The 6,000-nt window shown below is 45.5% G+C and overlaps 1 protein-coding gene across 2 annotated transcripts in view; it reads left to right on the top strand.

The window, feature by feature from the left end:
• The first annotated feature begins 1,343 nt into the window (after positions 1 to 1,343).
• The window catches only part of AKT3 (AKT serine/threonine kinase 3), a 311,937-nt gene continuing 307,280 nt past the window's right edge, over positions 1,344 to 6,000 (top strand). The window contains exon 1 of one of the 2 annotated variants that reach the window (XM_079106138.1): positions 1,344 to 1,614. The gene's annotated coding sequence lies outside the window, so the exon portion shown is untranslated. The remainder of the gene's footprint in view (positions 1,615 to 6,000) is intronic. The other variant, XM_079106137.1, reaches the window with a different exon arrangement.

Genomic DNA, 6,000 nt, shown 5'->3' with positions numbered 1-6,000 from the left:
AGAAAATTTGTGTCCTAGACGTTCGAATACAACTCACCATATAAATATCCAGGGATTTAGTATAAAAGAATGGACAGGGAGTAGAAGGAAGTTCAGAGTCGGAGTTCGACAGAAAGAAACCAAAGGCATTAACAAGAATTTTGCAGTGGGAGAAAATCATGGATACCTTAACAAGGATAGAACCAGATAATCAATTATGTGGCAGGTATTTCCGGAAAGGATGAAAAACGGTCTCAGAAAAAGTAAACTTCTTTCATAACTTTCTGGAGTATGATGTATGACCATTTTCAAAATCAGTGTCTCCACTGCACATATCCTTAGGCAATGAACTTTAAAAGAAAGAAATGGTATCTTCCTAGTAAATGTAATAGCTGCCTCGAAGTCAATGAAAACTAATATCCCTAAGAAACCCTTCCTAGTGATTTTAAGAGCGAATTAAGATTCCACTACAACCTGTACACAATGTGTGGTAAATTTTTTTTCCCGGAAAGGTATTCTTGGTAATATCTGCTAGGACAGTCATACCAGTTTAGCATTCGGGACAGATCCGGAGACCCCATTCCCAGAGTGCAGGGGGTGGGGTCCGTTCCCCCGCCTCAGGTCTCCCCCACCCCGTCGGGCCCCGCCCACCAGGGGGCTTTCAGGTTCGGCCTGGCGCCGGGCCCAACCTCCCTAAGAAGCCACAGAGACTCCTAGGCCCGGTTGCGCACGCCCTAGCCACGGCTGGTGGCCGTGGGAAGAACGCCGGCGCGAGGGGAGCCTCTGCAGCCGGTCCTCGGGTGTCGGCCGAGAGCCACGCGGGCGCGGGGAAACCCAGAACTTCCCGCTCGGGAATGACTGCCCCCGCTCGCGGCGCTGGCTGGCTGGGGGGATGATCTCGCGAGAGGAGAGGGGGCGCGCCGCGGGTTTGGGGGGCACGGGGAAGCCTGAGGACGAGGGCCCGGTAGGGAGGCGGCGGGCAGGGCCGGGGACGCGGGGAAGCCGCTCCCGCCAGTCGCCGAGAGCCAGCCCCTGACGTCAGGAGTTTTCCTCAAAGTCAACAACAAGCCCCGCGGCGGCGGCGAAAACCGATCGACTGCGGCCCCGCGAAGGAGGAAGGAGGGGGCGGGGAGGTGGCGGCAGGGTCCCTTAGGCGCGGCGCGGCCCTGCGGACGAGGCCGCAGACCCCAGCCCCGTGCGGGTCGCGCCCAGGGGCCCAGAGCCTCCGCCTGTAGCCTCCCCGCCGGCGCGACCCGGCCCCCGCCCAGCGGTGTTTTCTGGTGATGAATTGAATTTGTAGCCGATATCCGATTCCCATGTAGAGTCTCCGCCTCCTCCTCCCCCCCGCCGCCCGCCCTCCTCCCGCCTCCTCCCGCCGCCGCCGCCACCCGCTCCAGCTCCGCCGCCCGGCCGGGCCGGCTCCCTCCCTCCCTCCCCTGCAGCCCTTCGCCTGCCCTCCCGCCGGCTGCACCGGGCTCCAGGGGGCCAGAAGCTCTGCGGGGTGGGGGGAGGACAGGAGGGGTGGAGGAGGGAGGGGGGACCCCCGAGTCGCCCCCTCTCCTCCCCCCGCCCCCCCCAGCTCCATCATCCGCCACCGCCCGAACAGCTGCGGGGCCGCCGCCGCCGCCTTTGCAGGTAACAGCCACCGCCCCCCACTCTTGCCCCCCTCCACTCCCGCGGGCCCACAGGCCGGGTTCCTTCTCACTGCCGGCCACGGGCGGGGGGTGGCGGCCGGGTAGCGTGAGGCGGGGGTGTCTGGGTTGTCACCGCGCCGGGGGCGTGGGCGGGGGCTGGGTCACCCGACGCTTTGGGTGTGGGTGTGGAGGCCGGGGGATGCTCGGCGCGGATGACACCGACACCCCCTTACTTTCTGGGGAAGCTGGGGGGCGGTGGTGCGCAGGGGGCCGGGGGAGGGGTGTTCCCGGCCTAGCGGTACCGTCTGTGTCTGGGCTGCCCCGGCCCGGCGCCTCCTGTCTCTGCGCAACTCTCGCTCCTTCCCCTCGGCCCTCCCAGTCCGGGCCGCGGGGCGTGGGGAGGGGGCGCCCTCTCGGCCGGGGGCGGCGGTGAGGTTATATAACACGTAGCGCCGGGTGTCAGTGTGTTTGGGTTTGGGGGGAGGGGGCTGTCTGCCGCGTGCCCTGGCGCTGGGGCGGTCTGTGCGCAAAGGGTGGGGTGAAGGCAAGGATGCACCGGCGTCCCCCGGGGTCCCCTTCCTCTCCCACCCTACTCCGCCGCCGGCGCGAAGGAAAAGACGGCGCTGATGGTGTGTGTGTGTGTGTGTGTGTGTGGGTGTGTGGGTGGGTGGGTGGGTGGGTGGGTGTGGGTGTGGGATGTGGGTAACGTACTTGTCTGTGTTTTTAATAGTAGTGGGGTTTTGATCCGCTTGGGAGTTGTGTGCTAAGAATAGAAATGTGCGGAAGATGCTGGGTTTGGCTGATACACTGATGCTGTCGCTGCTGGCGGCGGCGGCGGCGGCGGCGGCGGCTCTGGCTGCAAGTAAACAAACCAGCCTCTTCCTCGTCCACCACCTCCTCCTGCGCATCGGTCTGCATCAGCCATGATGCTGGTGGGGCCCTTCTGAGCCCAAACTTGAAGCCTCGCTGGTTGCTGTGATAACCCTGACGCTGAGGCGGGGTCACCCCTTGTTTGGGATTTCCGGGGAATCTACGGTTAGGCTAGAGATACTGAAACTCTGGGGCTAGGTTTTTTCCAGTGCTTTTATTTACTGGTTGTTTATCCTCTGAAAGCAGAGGAAATGCTTACCCATAAGTCAAAGCTAGGATGCTCACATTTCTCCCTCAAAAAATGTATAAGAATAAAACTCATTTTGCCAGGGAGGTATTTTGGTTGAAAACCCAATGGGTTGTTATTGATAGTTTCCAAACAGAAACTCGACAATGAAACCTATGCATTTATAATAATTTCTAGCAATAATAAAATATTCACATTCTTTTTAGAAACTTTTGAAGCTACAGGATATGTTTTCATTCATAATTAATACATTGATGATTTCCTTCTAATCATCTCCTTAGACATGTGTTCTATATTAGAACCATAAATCTCCAGACAACCACCGCATTTTGAGTAGAAACTCATTATATGTATTTACTTAGGAAAAAGTTGGAAAAACTAAAGGTGGAATAGTTCAATAAAAATGATTTAAGAAATGATTCGTTTTTATAATGAGTATCATTTGAAAAATATGTATAAGTGAATATGAATATTTAGGAAGTGGTTGACTAAAGTGAATTTTTTTATTAGAAAGTGGCTACTTCATAAATTTCTAGTTTTTCCTTAACAGCTGACTGAATATACAATTATAGGGAAGACATAATGTAACTGTTTTCTTTGTCAAGATATAAGCCTGACTGCCTTTGAAGATCTTTTTATTTTTCATACTTGGGTTGACCCCAACATCTTTGGTTTGCCCCAATATCTTTGGTTTGAGTTTCAAATTTTAAAATCAGGGGAAGCATACATTATGTGAATGAAACAGCATTGGAATTTAGATGAACAGCAGGTAGTGGTTAGTTTTCAGTTGCATTGTGTATTTTCTATACTATGTTTTCCTACAATATTTTAAAATTAAAAAGTACATGCTAATTATGCAAAAAAATTTGTGACACTGCTAATTATATTCATTTTGTCTTCCATGCTTAGCCTTTCTTTACTGATTAGTGAATTGTCTTCCAACTTAAAGTTAATTTTTAGCTTAATAATCTTGACATTGATCCATAGTTGTTGTGTATGTCAGAACATTTAAAGGTCTGCTTTGGATTTTTTTGGTTATGTAATTTTACAGTTGTGAAATAGTTTAAGGTTTTATTCGTTTAACAAATTACTAGAGTGGACTGTGTACTGGGGGCTGGTTTGAGTAAAAACTTTAAATATTTACATTTCATTCAGAAGATTGCTATGGTGAGAAAGAATTTGTTTTCAGAATCATTGCAAATCTTAAAAAAGTGTTGGTTAAACTTATGGGAAAATGAAGACTGTGCAGAGGAAAAATTTAAGATTTTTTTAAACTCTAGCTTTTGATTTAAACATGAAAATTTCCAACCATTGGGGCTTCTTTAAAAAGAGGAACCTGTTTTATGAATTGTTTTTGTGGAAGTTTAGCTTTTAGACTGCATATTTTTGTGAAGATAGGTAGTTACACTTTGCTTGGTTGATATACCTGTTAGTTCAGGAATTTGTCCTTGAAATGATTAAGCAACTACTGTTTACAGTATGTTAATTGGATCTTTACCATGATTTGATAGGATCAAAGTTGGAAGCATTAAATAATTTAAAACCATTTCGATCGAGACAACAACATGCAGGAACAGGAAAACCATTTTCATTTTGTTTTGACCAAATCAGTCTTGAACTTTGGCTTCCATTTTTAAGATAATATGAAATTAGTACATGTGATTTCTGTAGATTTGTGTTAAAACATTTAAATCATTTAAAATTATTCCTTAACTCCAGATTTCAGTATGTGTATTAGTATTCTAAAAATCTTGGTTTCACACAGCATACACTTTTCTGGAAGGGTAGCCTTAATTTTCTGATGTTAACATATGTTTTGTCATGGTCTAGATTCAATTTCCATTTAATACTAGCCAGTATTTGGTGGGTATTTGTCATGTGCCAGGCACTGCTATATGTACATTTCATGGATTAATTCACTTTGTCTTCACAGCAACCCTTGTTGCATTCTTGAAAGTGATTTTCATGTGAGAAAAATACTTATTGTGGCATAAAAATCTGTTCTAATTTTCCTGATTCTGGATCACTTTTTCTTTAGCTTTTTGAGTTTACACTTACAGTGTTAAATTTGAATGATGTACAGTAAGTTTCACAGAATCAAGTTAATATAGTTTAAAAAAAAATGTGTGTTGACTGACCCATTAACATTCTTTTTCATTTCAGTTGTTTTAAATGCCAAATTGAATGCCTCTACTGCTTACATATTTTATTGTAGCCTTGTAGTCTTTCATCAAATTAGATGTAAACTCATTTCTCCTGCCAGGTAATGTACAAATAGTTTTTGGTGAATACATTTACTATATTCTTCTTGAACTATAGGTCCTTTTTTTTTTTTTTTTTAGTTCTGCTTCTTTTCAATACTTTGCTTATATTTATCACCAACCACAGATATTTCACATTTCTAAGTGAGTATATTTTGCTAATTTTCAGAGAAAATAGATTTACTGAAAGAAAACAGAATGTTCAAGTGAGATTTTTTTTTTCTCCCCTATATTAAGAAAGCCTCTGACCATATTTGTGTGGCTGGTGGATGAGAGGAAAGGAAAATAGTGTTTTGCCAATAATGGAATTTAGACCAAATTTTGTCTGAATTGCTGTTTGATGCTTTATCTTCCCAACTATTAATTCAACTTTTGAGTACAAGGACTATATATAATCATGATACTGTCACTTATGATGCATCTATATATGAAGTAGATTTTTAGCAAATTTTGAGAAATTAGATATTAGTTTTGGAAGCATTATAAAGCTACTTAGAGTTCATCTAATGCAACACTTCATTATTAAGGAAATTAAAGAATTAAAGGGACCTTATACAGCATTACTGTGGATGGGGCAGAGTTGGGAACAGGGAACCAAGTTTCTTGGCTAGTCCAGTGCTCTGTCTAATGTACCATTGTGATGGACTTTGTTATAGGATATCAGACTTCAGTGGTTAACTCTCAGTTTAACCTGGGGTAAAGTTGTAAAGATGATTCTTGGCATTTACTGGAGCATAGATTAATTGTATTAATGTGTATATATAGATTTTATTTTATGGTTAGGATGGTCTCCAAATCAGATTTTAGAATGATTTTACATGTATGTTAGAAATATATGGCCAGCTATAACTAAAGTTCTTTTAGTAGTTCTTAACCTGTATTATCAAGGTGCCGTCACACAGAGAAAAGCAACACTTTTTATATGAGAAATGGGGGGAGGATAATTTATCAAAAGCTTGTTTTTTTAATTTATTTTTTGTGGAACTGGGGATTGAACTCAGGGGCATTC

The sequence above is a fragment of the Sciurus vulgaris genome, assembly GCF_902686455.1.
Source record: "Sciurus vulgaris genome assembly, chromosome: 12".
Classification (NCBI taxonomy): domain Eukaryota; kingdom Metazoa; phylum Chordata; class Mammalia; order Rodentia; family Sciuridae; genus Sciurus; species Sciurus vulgaris.
Note: the sequence above shows the minus strand (reverse complement) of the source record. Positions and strands in the feature narration are given on the sequence as shown.